Genomic DNA, 14,658 nt, shown 5'->3' with positions numbered 1-14,658 from the left:
TGGTGAACAAACGCCAGTGGCAACATTCCTAAAGGATTTTAAAGGGAACGTTAGCCACCGTTTGTGCACCAACATTGCTTACCAACGCCAGAACCAACTTTCATTCCAAATGGCACCCATGCAAGCTTGTGAATGTTAGTGAACTAACGTCCTTATCAACGTCACAAAGACCCACTCCTAACTTGCTTCAACTAAGGCCAAAGGCCACATACAAAGACTTGAAGATTGATTGGGAAAGTGTATAAATAGGATAGATTTTGAAGTTAGAAAGAAAGGTTGGGAAGCAGGGACCCTAATTGAGAAATCGTGAAATCATTTTCTTTGTACTTTCTTTTAGTTTTCATGTACTTTTTTTCCCTTTTTGTTTAGCTAGCTGAGCAATGATGAACTAAACCCCCACTTCATTAGGGGAAAGATTTCTATTGTAATTCACATGATTGAATGAAATTCTTCTTCTTCTCAATCCACTTGTTGTAGCTAAAGGATATCTTCTATGTTGATTATGATTCACTCACTCTGGAAGGGGGTTTGAATCTATTGAATGCTTATGTGAGCCTCAGAAGGGGAATCGTAGACATTATAATTGAAGCTCTATCCTTCACAATTCTCTTGACAAACACCATTCGGGAGGAATTGAGGTCTTGAGAATTTGTGTGACTTATGGATAAGAGAATGTGCTTAACCTCTTCTCATGACAATTAGATCAAGAAATTGGCAAGATTGACTGTGTTTAGAGAGATTGGGTTGCCAAGGAATTGGGACTCAATCAATTACAATCCGCCATAGATCTACTTCATATGATTGAGAATGAAGTTGAGACCCATTTGATTCATGATGGATTATGATATCTCCAATCCCTAATGAATCTTTCTCTTTGATATTCTTCAATTTGGTTACCTTGAATTCACTTTAGTTGCTTTGATTTACTGCTTCCTTGATTCCAAGCACCCAAGACCCTTTTACTTTTCATGCAATTTACTTTCTAGCGCCATTTACATTTGTGCCTTTACTTTCTTGCAATTTAAGATTCAGCCCATTTACATTTCTTGTCATTTAAGTTTCTGTCATTTACTTTTCAGTATTTAATTCTCTAGTCCTTTACTTTCTAGCATTTAAATTTTCAGTACTTTACATTTTGTTGTCTTACTTTCTTGCAATTTATATTCCGTCCATTAAATTTTACCAAAATCCTTTCAATATTAGCTTGACTAGACTCATCACCCAACTAAAGTTAATTGATCCATCAATCTTTGTGGGATCGACCTCACTCTTGTGAGTTTTACTACTTGATACGACCCGGTATACTTGCCGGTAGTTTGTTTGGATACATTTTCCGTCCATCAAATTTTTTGCGCCGTTGCCGGGGATTGATTAAGATTATCAATGATTAAGTAGGTGATAGTCTCGATTGAGAATTTTTCTTTGTTTTCTTTAAAGCCTACTAACTGTTTGACACATTGTGTCTACTAACTCTAACACTACTCTAGCAATAGAGTGTTTTATTTTGTTTTTTGTTTGTTTTGTGTTGTGTATGCCAGGGGCAAGAAGAGGTGCATCCACTTTATTTGATTCTGAACTAGAGAGAACCTTCCTGAGGCTAAGAAGAGAAGCAAGAGAGAAGGGAGTGATTGGAGAAGAAAATTCAGAAGAGGGAGACCAAGAGATGGAGGACAACCTCCATAATCCACCTGAGGATATGGCCAACAACAATGGCCAACCTCCAAGGAGAGTGTTAGCCTCCTATACCATCCCTAACCCAAGAAATTGTGGGAGCAGCATCCTTACGCCCAATGTTCATGCCCATAATTTCAAGCTCAAACCCCAGCTCATCACTCTAGTTCAGAACAACTGCCAATATGGAGGAAGTGCTGTTGAAGACCCAAATTAACATCTCTCTGTTTTCTTGAGGATCAGTGATACAGTCAAGACCAATGGAGTGCATCCTGACATTTACAAGCTGCTCCTATTCCCATTTTCTCTAAGGGACAAAGCCACTCAATGGCTAGAAACCTTCCCAAAAGAAAGCATTACCAACTGGGATGACTTGGTTAGCAAGTTCCTAGCCACGTTCTACCCCCTCCCCTTCAAAGAATCATCAAGCTCAAAACTGAAGTACAGACCTTCAGACAACTAGAGGGAGAGTCACCATATGAGGCTTGGGAAAGGTATAAAGCATTGATTAGAAGATGTCCTGAGGACATGTTTAGTTAGTGGGTTAAGCTCCAAAACTTCTATGAAGGTCTATTCATGATGGCAAGAAAGGCCTTGGACTACTCTTCAGGAGGGTCATTGCAAATGATGAAGACTGCACAAGAAACACGTGACCTCATAGACATGGTTGCCAACAATCAATACTTCAACATTAAAAGAGGTGTTTATGAACTTGAAAGAGTGGATGCAATCCTAGCTCAAAACAAGCTCATGCACCAGTAACTTCAACAACAAATGGAGATGATGTCAAAGAGGATAGATGGATTGCAACTAGCTGTAGTGAGCACAACCAACCAACCTCCAATGGTGTGGGAGCAAAGTGAAGAGAGTTATAAAGTATACAACAGTGAACAACAACCTGAACCAGTTCAATACATGTACAACCCAGGTTCTGGCCAAAATAACTTCCATGGGGACACACACAACCCCTCATAGAGGAATCATCCCAACCTAAAATGGGGAGAAAACTAGAATCCATGGCAAAGGAATTCTAACCCAAGCAACTTCGGTAACACAAACCACCAAAACCATCCAATCACTAACCACAATCTATATAGAAAACCACAAAACAATCCTCTCCCATCCACCTTCTATCCACAACACAACCCCACAAATAACCAAAATAACTTCCATCAACCATCAACATCCCACACTCAACTACAACTGTATCAAGAAGCTCAAAGAATCTCCAACTTGGAGATGATGATGATGGAGAAGTTAAAAAAGAATCAAGAAATGACCAACAAGAATTATGAAGCTTCAATCAGAAATCTGAAAAGGCAAATTGGGCAATTGTCTAAGCAGCCAGCTGAAAGACCAAGCAACACGTTCCCAAGTTACACCATTCCTAATAATGCCAGGGCATTTTGAGCAGTTTCACTGACCTTTTCTTTACTGTTTTTAAGATAGTTTCATGTATTTTCTTAGAAAATAAGCTAGTTTTGGATAGATATTCACTTACATCTTGATTCAAGCATACATTGTGCATTTTACATGATTTCATGAGAATTTTGCATGAATTATATGACAAATTAGAGGATGCATGTCTCATGATTTGGATTAGAACTTTGATGCACTTTATTGCTTGATTTCAGGACAAAGGAAGCAAGGAAGAACCACGTTAGCAGCCACGTTAGTCTAACTAACGTGACCACTAACGTGGAATGGGAGCTAGCTTGCAACGTTAATGAGAAAAGTAATCGCCAATAACGCCCTCGAAGCCATCATAACCCACGTTAACAGTCACGTTAACTAAGTTAACGTGAACTCTAATGTGGAAGAAAGAAAATGGAGCCAACGTTAGTGACACTTACCTTTGTCACTAACGTTAGACCAAGCTCATAAGTGGCCACGTTAAGAGCCACGTTAACTTAGTTAACGTGGACTCTAACGTTAAGAAGAAAAAGAGAAGCCAACGTTAGTGACATTCACCTTTGTCACTAACGTTGGCCAAGCCTCCATAAGCCACGTTAACTTAGTTAACGTGGAAGCTAACGTGGAGAGAGCAATTGATAGCCAACGTTAGTGACACTTACCTTTGTCACTAACGTTGCGGTGAACCACCAAGAGCCACCATGAGCAACGTTAACTCCCACGTTAACTTAGTTAACGTGGAAGCTAACGTGGATAAAGAGATGATGAGCCAACGTTAGTGACACTTACCTTTGTCACTAACGTTGGAGATGGCTAGCATGACTACGTTAGAAGCCACGTCAACTTAGTTAACGTGGACTCTAACGTGGGAAATAGGGGCACATTGGAACGTTAGTGACAAAGGTCAGTGTCACTAATGTTCTCGAAGGATTGGCATTACTACGTTAGAAGCCACGTTAACCTAGATAACGTGGACGCTAACGTAGGAACAAGGGAGGACTCTCCACGTTATTGGGAAAGGTAAGTCCCAATAACGTGTGCGAAGGACCAAGAGGCAAAGTTAGTGGTCACGTTAGTGCCACTAACGTTGAAGTCAACGTGATCATATTTGGGTTAGGAACGTTAGTGAAAAAGGTGATTGTCACTAACGTTCTCGAACCCACACTTTCACTTAACGTTGACACCACTAACGTCCTGAGCCAAAGTCCCTGCCTACTTCACCTTTTCTCTCTACAAGCAAAGCTAAGCCCAATGAAAAGGATAACTGCTTCAAACTCAAGATTCAAAGGCCCATACCCAAGACTTGAAGAGCCAACTAGAAGATGAGAAGAGTAGTATATATAGGAGTAGCTTTGAATTAGTTGGGGAGTTGGAAACTTTAGGGAGCCTTTGGCATAGAACTACTCTCAGTATTTTACTTTCTCTGCACTTCTAGTTTTACTTTCATCATGTATTCTCCATCTTGGTTTTCATTTTCCAGAGCTATGAACAACTAAACCCCTTTCATTGGGTTAGGGAGCTTTGTTGTAATTTGATGGATCAATATTAGTTTTCATTCTCCTTCTTCTATCTTTTCTCTTGATTTTACTAGAAAGCTTTCGATCTTCATCTAATTGGGTAGTTATCTTGGAAAAGAAGCTATTCATACTTGGATCTCTTCTGAACCTTGAAAGAGGAATGAAGAGATCATGCTAGAAATGCTTTCTCATGCTAGACCAAATTGGGTTTGGATGGATATGTGACTATAATCCTACCAACACTTTATTTGGGAAATGCATGTGGTATAATCAGTGACCATACTTTATCTATTCTCATGAGCAATTGACCAAGGAATTGGCTATTGATCAAAATTTGAGAGATTAAATTACCAAGAAATTAGAATTCGATCACTTAAGATTGCCAAGGAGATCAATAAATGCATTGATTGAGAAAGAGATAAAAATGAACTTGATCCCAAGAATGCAACATCTCCTGAGCCCAATGAACTCCCCATTTCTGATCTTACCCATTTTCTTGAATTTCTGCATTTACTTTTATCAGCAATTACCCCATTCCGGTTTAAGATTCTGCAATTTACTTTCCGCCATTTACATTCATCTCTTCATTTCTAGCATTTACTGTTTCTGCTATTTACTTTCCCGCCATTTAATTTTCTGCAAATCTCAAATCAAATTCTGGTTCGCTAAACTAGAACATTCCTCTAATTAAAGTTTCTTGATCAATCAATCTCTGTGGGATTCGACCTCACTCTATTGTGAGTTTTTACTTGACGACAAATTCGGTACACTTGCCGAAGAAAATTTGTTGAGAGACAAGTTTTGTGCCTATCAAGTTTATGGCGTCGTTGCCGGGGATTGATTTTGAATCAACAATGATTAAATTGGAGGATAACTAGATTAAGCATTTTTCTTTTGTTTGATTTAAATTTCTGTTGAGTTAATTCGCTTTCAGTTTTAGTTAATTTCTTCCCTTCCCCCGACTTTTTCGTTTATTTTTTTTTTAGTTATTTACAAGTCAGTTCACTAACCCACTAACTGTTTGATATATTGCATCACTCACACTAACAGTAATTCTAACAGAATACTTTCTGGATCTGTTTCCTTGCTTGTACCTTGTTGGTTGTATGACAGGGAGGACCTTCGGGGCTTCAACTTCCTTTGATTCTGAACCTGAGAGGATTGATGAACGAATTTTTGATGGTATAGAATTTCACAAATAAAATCTCGTTGAAGTATAGTCTCTAAACCAACAATAATCCTTTCATGCAAAAATTTGTTTGTCACAAGTACAAACCCCTAAAATCTATAAACCGAAGTATTTAAACCTCGGGTCGTCTCTCAAAGGACTTGCAGGGTAGTGTTCTTGTTATTGGTTATGGACTTGTTTATTTTGGGGTTTTGGATGAGGAATGTGAATAGTAAATGGTAGGAAAACTTTATTCACAAAATGGTCTTGGCAAGGTTTGGTTGTCAAGGGTCTTCATCATTATCACTAGCCACAAGTATGGTAGTTGCAAGGATTAATCCCACTTAGTCATCCTTAAATCGATTAACAAAGGAAAGTCAAGTGAGTTATATCAATCCTAGTCCATAAGTCCTAGCTTTCCACTAATTGGATTAATGAAGGCTAGAGTTAATGGCTATCAACTATCAATCAATTGGACACTAGTGACTCAATAAATCCTAAGTTACCTTCTCAAGCCAAGAACATAAAATTCTAGTCTAACATTCTTCCAAGCATTTAATCAAACACTTGGAAGGCACAAAAGAAAAGTATAGTCAATCACAACAAGAATGAATTCTAACTACAATTGAATGTAAAGAATTAACAACAACAATCAAGGAAATCACAATTATCATGAATTACCTCAAATTGCATTATTGAAAGAAAATAAAGAGAACAAGAGTATCTCAATTACAAAACCTAGAAACAAAATAAGAGAAATTATAACAAAAGAATAGGGATAGAGAGAAGAACCAAAGTGTAGCAATCATCAATTGAAGGTAGAAGTAGAAGGAGACTTGAATTAAACCTAGAACTATGAGATCCTAATCTAACCCTAACTCTTAATCCTAATCCTAGAGAGAAGGGAGAGCTTCTCTCTCTAGAAACTAACTACAAAGCTAAACTAAACTAATTGGTAACTAACATATGTTTCCCTCTTCATTCCTTGGGTTAAATAGCATCAGAAATGAGTTGGATTGGGCCCACAAGGCTTTAGAATTCGTTGGCCACATTTTGCTTTAAGTGAACTAGGTGGCAGCAACGGCGCGTGCGCGTACTTTGCACGTGCGCGCCACCATACGTGTAGCAACTATGGCAAATCTTATATCGTTTCGAAGCCCCGGATGTTAGCTTTCCAACCCAACTGGAACCGCATCATTTGGACCTCTGTAGCTTAAGTTATGGCCGATTAAGTGCGAAGAGGTTGGCTTGACAGCTTTCCGGTTCTTTCATTTCTTCATGAGTTCTCCAACTTTTCATGCTTTCTTTTTTCATTCCCTTGATCCAATCTTTGCCTCCTAAACCTTAAATCACTTAACAAACATATCAAGGCATCTAATAGAATCAAGGTGAATTAAATTTAGCTATTTTGAGTCCTAAAAAGCATGTTTTCACTCTTAAGCACAATTAAGGGAGAAGTTATAAAACCATGCTATTTCATTGAATAAATGTGGGTAAAAGGTGATAAAATCCCCTAAATTCAATACAAGATAAACCGTCAAATTGGGGTTTGTCAACCTCCCCACACTTAAACCAAGCATGTCCTCATGCTTAAGCCAAGAGAAAGCAAAGGGCATCAACATTTATTCAATGTAACCTATCTATATGCATCCTATCTACATGAATGCAACTAGATGCAAAATGGTTGTACCTACTTGGTTAAAAATAAATCAATCCTCCAAGTCATTCATGCACAAGTAGGGCCAAGATCATATAACTATTCATGAATCCTACCAATTCGAATATCAAAATGAAGTTCAAGTAGACTTGCGAGAAGAACGCTCATGAAAGCCGGGAATCAAGGAATTGAGCATCGAACCCTCACCGGAAGTGTTTGCACTCTAGTCGCTCGGTGTTTGGGGTTGATTCTCTCAATTCTCCCCCAATCATGCTTTCCAAGATTTGTTTTTCTTCTAACAATCAACAATTATTCAATGCATGCATACATGTATCATGAGGTCTTTTCTTTAGGTTGTAATGGGGCTAGGGTCAAGGTAGGATCATATATCGCTAGTGGACTTAGGATTTGAATCTTTGATTAACTTAAACTTTCCCACCTAACCTATATAATGACCTATACAATCAAGTACTAATCTAACTACCCATTCCTCACTTTTTCACATACTCATGCATTTTCTTTTCATTTCACAACACTTATGCATTGATTCTTATTGAGCTTCACTTTGGGGCATTTTGTCCCCTTTATTGCTTTTCTTTTTTTTTTTTTTCTTTCTTTTTCTATATACATTTTTTTCTTTTCTTTTCTTTTTTTTTTCTTTTTCACTTTTATTTCTTTTTCTTTCAAACTATATACAAGAACATTAATGCATAAGGTCTATACATTTAATCAATACATGAGTATGTACCAATTCTCCAATATAAAAATACAAAACACAAACACCCTTTTATCCCAACCAATGTCCCAAAGTTTTCCCACTCTTGGATGACACTCACACTCACTAGCCTAAGCAAATCAAAGATCCAAATAAAGGACATTCATTGTTTTCCGCTTTAAGGCTTGTAATGTGCTAAAATAGGAACAAGTGGGTTAAGCGTAGGCTCAAAATCGGCTAACAAAGGAGAGTAAAAGGTAAGGCTATTTGGATAAGTGAGCTAATGAAATGATGGCCTCAATCATATAAATGCATGAATACAAGGAATAATGGAACATATAGATTCAAACAAATCAAAGATTACAATCATAGAAAGAGAACAATTACACGCAAGAAGGAATAAGTGGTTATAAGATGTAACCACACCATTAGGCTCAAATCTCACAAGCTTGTGTTCTTAGCTCAAAACCATGTTCCAAAATAAATTCTTTCAAGCAAGTTCAACAAAAATTTTCAAATTGGTAGGGTGCCCTAAAGACAGTTTTCTTGGAAAAGAAATCATCACCATAACCAAGTAGTCCTAACATAAAAAAAAATGCTCAAATATGTACAAATTTTAACTATCATACAACCTATCATGCAATGCAACAACTAATCTAACAACGACAAAAATTAAAAATTGGTGTTGAAAGGAAATTGTTACCCATGGAGATCGGTCGGACGACCTCCCCACACTTAGAAATTTGCACCGTCCTCGGTGCATGCAAAGAAGAGCAAGGTGGGTGGGTTGCTACAATTGATGAGCTTCTTCGAAAGGTTGTGTGGATGACTTGTTCGTTGCCCCATTTAAAAGCTTTTCCGTTTCCTCCTTTCTTGGTGGCCAGCCTAAAAGGAGAGAAAAAGAAAGAAAATTAAGCCTACAAAAAAAGATATCAAAGTAAATAGAACATAGGCGGGGGCTAATGCCAAATAAGAGTATGATTCTCTACTACATGTTAGCTAAGCATGTGAGTGAAAAAATAATGTAAGCTAAGGCATATCATTAAGCTCGATGCAAGAGTAAAGTTAAAGTATGAAGAGTGTGTTGAGCATCAAGTTCAAATGAGAAGAAGTGGGTCATGAAAGACAATATGAGGTCATATCAATGCACAAAGACACAAAAGTCATACAAGATGAAGCATTGATTTAAAAGTTTCATCACCCAACAATATCAAACAAGTCAAGAAGCACCAAAATAATGTAAGAAAGTCTCAACAATTGAGTAGGAAAGTTCAACACCATTATTAAAATGGAAAACTTAGAAAATAAAATGAGAACAAGGTAAAAAAAACAAAATTAAAATGCAATGAATGAAAATAAGCAAATGCAATAAAAGAAAATGGAGGAAAAGAGAAAAAAAAAATTTTTTTGTTTGTTTGTTTTTTTTTTTTTTTAGTATTTTATTTATTTATTTATTTATTATTATATATATATTTTTTTTTTATTATTAAATTTTTTTTTTATTTACATTAAAAGAGAAAAGAAAAAAAAAATCTTTCAAGAGAGGAAGAAGAAAAAAAAATGAGAAAGAAAGAAGAAGAGAAGAGGAAAGAAGGAGAAAGGAGGGAGGAGAAAAGCAGGGTGCAAATCCGCGCGCGCGCGCACAGCGTGCTTACGCGTGGATGCAGCAGGGACAATCCGCGCGCGCGCGCACAGCGCGCTTACGTGTGGATGAGCTTGTGCTCCCAGCACAATGCTGGCACAACGCGCGCACAACTCTCTGGTTTTTGTACCAGAAGTTGCGGAAGTGCAATGTGCGCGCGCGCGCACAGCGTGCTTACGCGCCGATGGCCGTTTTTTTTTTTTTTTTTGCCCAAAAAGCAGAAAAAATGCCCAAGAGCTCCCTATAATGTCCAAAACTCTTCTTTATTCAATCAAATATCAAACAATTCACAAAAATGCAATTTGATTTTAGGATTTATTCATCTACTACTAATGAATACAACATACTAACAACCAATCTTTACAAACAAATCAATATGAAATGAAAATCTACCTACAATGGCAACTCAAATCACTTATTATACAAAACCAAAAGAGAATGAAAAGAGGTTACCATGGTGGGGTGTCTCCCACCTAGCACTTTTAGTTTAAGTCCTTAAGTTGGACATTTTGAGATGCTTATTGTCATGGTGGCTTATGTTTGTACTCATCCTTGAATCTCCAAGGATCCTTGCTTCTCAATTGGTTGACAGAATTTCCAACCATATTCATCAAGCTTGGGCAAAGTTCTACCGAAGATATGAGTCCCCATAGTTGGTCTTCATATAGCGAACCGGGATCCCATATCTTATCTTCACACCCATCTTCGATTTGATCTTCATACTTTTTCTTTCCGGGTGGTTGACATATAGAATTCTCTTTAGCACACCTAGCCTTCCGTCGAGACCCATGCAAAGTGGTATTCTTCCAATCATCGATCCTATACCTTGAAACCTTGACCTCAATGAGCCTAATTCCTAACTCGCAACCACTACACAACTTATTCTTGCTTTTAATTCCACAAAGAGCTCTAAGTTGTCCATCCGTTTCAATCAAACCATATTCAAGCGAGAAAGTGAAGCTTATGGATAAGAATTTTACCCACTTGAATGTTGTGTTGGATGGTGACTCGGGAAGGGAGACCTCCCCACACTTAGACAATGCAAGGTCTACTTCCTTGTGCTCTTCTTTGTGTATTTCCACCTCTTTGCGGGCTTCCTTGATTTCAACCTTTCCCTTTTTATCACATAGCTTGGTGTTGTCTTCAAGAACTTTGATTTCTTGCCTAATGGGAGGTGGTTCAATTTTGGATAGAAATTCATTGATGAATAAATCCATTTCTTGGTCAACCTCTTCATATTCTTCAATTTCGATATACACCATGCCAACGTTTTCCTCTTGGTAGCTCTCTTTCTCATTGCTCACCAAGGGTATGGGAGGTTGTGCACACTCTTTTATACTTTCAACTCCATGTCCAATGGGAGAGGATTCCATTGTGGAGAGAAATTCATCCATGATTGAATCCATCTCTTGATAAGCCTCTTCCAAGTCTCCAACGATGATATGCCTTGGAGGTTGCGCACCTTCTTCAACTTCAATATCAAGCTCCTTGGAAGAGTGTTCCATGAGACTACATTCCCTTGGACTTTCAACATCTCCTAAATCTTCAACCACTTCTTCCTTTTCTTCAATGATTATAGGTTCCTCTAGTTGCTCCAATACAAAATTTGACTCCTCTTTCTCCACCGAATTCTCTAATTTCACCTTCATACTTTGCTCTTCTTTTGACTTTTCACATGTGGTCACGGAAGTACCTTGAGTATTCAAGCATTGGTGGGCTAAAGTGTGCACCACCTTGGTCAAATTGGTCACAAACTCAAGTGTATCCCGCTTCATGGCTTCTTGTCCTTGGAGTAACAAAGTGAGAGGATCGTCTATTGGGGCTTGGGGTGAATAGGAAGGTTCATTATTTTGGAGGGAGGGTTCATGGTAGGAAGGTGGTTCTTCTTGGTAAAGGTATGGAGATGATGAGTATTGAGGTGGTTCTTAGGAGTAATCTTGATATGGTTTTGGTGATTCTAGAGGTTCTTGCTCATAATGGCCATAAAAATATGGTATGGATGATTGGTTATATGATGGATATGGATCATAAGGTGGTGTTTGGAAGGCTTGTGAGTATGGTTGAGGTTCATGTTGAGGATGAGATTCATAGGCATATGATGGTGGTTGTTGAGTGTCACAAAAAGAATCATCATAGCCGCTAAGTTGGCATGCATTAGGATGGAAATTATACCTATAAGTATCCGGAGGTTGTTGCCAATAGGAGTGATCAATTCCTTGAGGCTCTTCCCATCTTTGTTGGTTCCATCCATGGTACATGTTGCCATTAAAGTCCACATTTCCTACAACACACTTAGAACCAAACTCAAAGCCAAAGTGGTGAGAATTCATAATGAGAGAACAAAATAAAACTAACAAAAATAAAGAAACAACAAAAGATAAACCTATTCACAATATTCACATATGTACAATAACCAATAACACAACACCATTGCAACTCCCCGGCAACGGCGCCATTTTGATGAACGAATTTTTGATGGTATAGAATTTCACAAATAAAATCTCGTTGAAGTATAGTCTCTAAACCAACAATAATCCTTTCATGTAAAAATTTGTTTGTCACAAGTACAAACCCCTAAAATCTATAAACCGAAGTATTTAAACCTCGGGTCGTCTCTCAAAGGACTTGCAGGGTAGTGTTCTTGTTATTGGTTATGGACTTGTTTATTTTGGGGTTTTGGATGAGGAATGTGAATAGTAAATGGTAGGAAAAATTTATTCACAAAATGGTCTTGGCAAGGTTTGGTTGTCAAGGGTCTTCATCATTATCACTAGCCACAAGTATGGTAGTTGCAAGGATTAATCCCACTTAGTCATCCTTAAATCGATTAACAAAGGAAAGTCAAGTGAGTTATATCAATCCTAGTCCATAAGTCCTAGCTTTCCACTAATTGGATTAATGAAGGCTAGAGTTAATGGCTATCAACTATCAATCAATTGGACACTAGTGACTCAATAAATCCTAAGTTACCTTCTCAAGCCAAGAACATAAAATTCTAGTCTAACATTCTTCCAAGCATTTAATCAAACACTTGGAAGGCACAAAAGAAAAGTATAGTCAATCACAACAAGAATGAATTCTAACTACAATTGAATGTAAAGAATTAACAATAACAATCAAGGAAATCACAATTATCATGAATTACCTCAAATTGCATTATTGAAAGAAAATAAAGAGAACAAGAGTATCTCAATTACAAAACCTAGAAACAAAATAAGAGAAATTACAACAAAAGAATAGGGATAGAGAGAAGAACCAAAGTGTAGCAATCATCAATTGAAGGTAGAAGTAGAAGGAGACTTGAATTAAACCTAGAACTATGAGATCCTAATCTAACCCTAACTCTTAATCCTAATCCTAGAGAGAAGGGAGAGCTTCTCTCTCTAGAAACTAACTACAAAGCTAAACTAAACTAATTGGTAACTAACATATGTTTCCCTCTTCACTCCTTGGGTTAAATAGCATCAGAAATGAGTTGGATTGGGCCCACAAGGCTTTAGAATTCGTTGGCCACATTTTGCTTTAAGTGAACTAGGTGGCAGCAACGGCGCGTGCGCGTACTTTGCGCGTGAGCGCCACCATACGTGTAGCAACTATGGCAAATCTTATATCGTTTCGAAGCCCCGGATGTTAGCTTTCCAACCCAACTAGAACCGCATCATTTGGACCTCTGTAGCTTAAGTTATGGCCGATTAAGTGCGAAGAGGTCGGCTTGACAGCTTTCCGGTTCTTTCATTTCTTCATGAGTTCTCCAACTTTTCATGCTTTCTTTCTTCATTCCCTTGATCCAATCTTTGCCTCCTAAACCTTAAATCACTTAACAAACATATCAAGGCATCTAATAGAATCAAGGTGAATTAAATTTAGCTATTTTGAGTCCTAAAAAGCATGTTTTCACTCTTAAGCACAATTAAGGGAGAAGTTATAAAACCATGCTATTTCATTGAATAAATGTAGGTAAAAGGTGATAAAATCCCCTAAATTCAATACAAGATAAACCGTCAAATTGGGGTTTGTCAAGGACCTTCCTTAGATTAAAGAGGGAAGCAAGAGGAAAAAGAGTAGTGGGTGCTGAGGAAGAGGAAGAGTACTTTGAACTAGACATGGAGGAGAATATGGAGAACATTCATGAAGAAGAGGGTCACAACCATGGCAGAGAAGGTCTAGCAAATCATGCTGGGCAAGAGAGAAGAGTTCTAGGCTCCTACATCAACCCAAACCCAGGAAACTGTGGGAGTAGTATTCAAAAGCCAACCATACATGCCAATAACTTTGAACTAAAACCACAGCTCATCACCCTTGTTCAGAACAACTGTTCATTCGGAGGAGGCGTCCAAGAAGACCCCAATCAACATCTAACCACCTTCCTGAGGATATGCGATACTGTGAAGTCTAATGGTGTTCATTCTGACACCTATAGACTACTTTTGTTCCCTTTCTCACTCAAGGATAAGGCATCTAAATGGCTAAAATCCTTCCCTAAGGAGAGTTTGACAACCTGGGAAGATGTGGTGAACAAATTTTTAGCCAAATTCTATCCTCCTCAAAGAATCAATAGGCTAAGAGCTGAGGTTCAAACTTTCAGGCAGCAAGATAGTGAGACTCTATATGAAGCATGGGAGAGGTTTAAGGACCTAACAAGGAGGTGTCCACCAGATATGTTCAATGAATGGGTGCAGCTACACATTTTCTATGAAGGCCTTTCTTATGAATCAAAGAAAGCAGTAGACCACTCATCCGGGGGATCTCTGAACAAGAAGAAGACCATTGAGGAGGCCATAGATGTCATTGAAACTGTAGCAGAGAATGACTACTTCTATGCCTCCGAAAGAGGGAACACTAGAGGAGTAATGGAGCTAAACAATGTAGATGCTC

General features: G+C 38.0%; 1 non-coding gene across 1 annotated transcript; it reads right to left on the bottom strand.

Annotated features, from left to right (window-relative positions):
• Positions 1-14,339: 14,339 nt before the first annotated feature.
• LOC148548138 (small nucleolar RNA R71) lies at positions 14,340-14,446 on the bottom strand. Its single transcript, XR_015897768.1, has one exon. It is a non-coding gene; the product is annotated as a small nucleolar RNA R71 (small nucleolar RNA).
• Positions 14,447-14,658: the final 212 nt, after the last annotated feature.

The sequence above is a fragment of the Arachis ipaensis genome, chromosome B8 (genome assembly GCF_059453495.1).
Source record: "Arachis ipaensis isolate K30076 ecotype BB chromosome B8, ASM5945349v1, whole genome shotgun sequence".
In the NCBI taxonomy this organism is placed as follows: domain Eukaryota; kingdom Viridiplantae; phylum Streptophyta; class Magnoliopsida; order Fabales; family Fabaceae; genus Arachis; species Arachis ipaensis.
The sequence above is the reverse complement of the archived record's forward strand: the minus strand, read 5'-3'. Positions and strand labels throughout refer to the sequence as shown.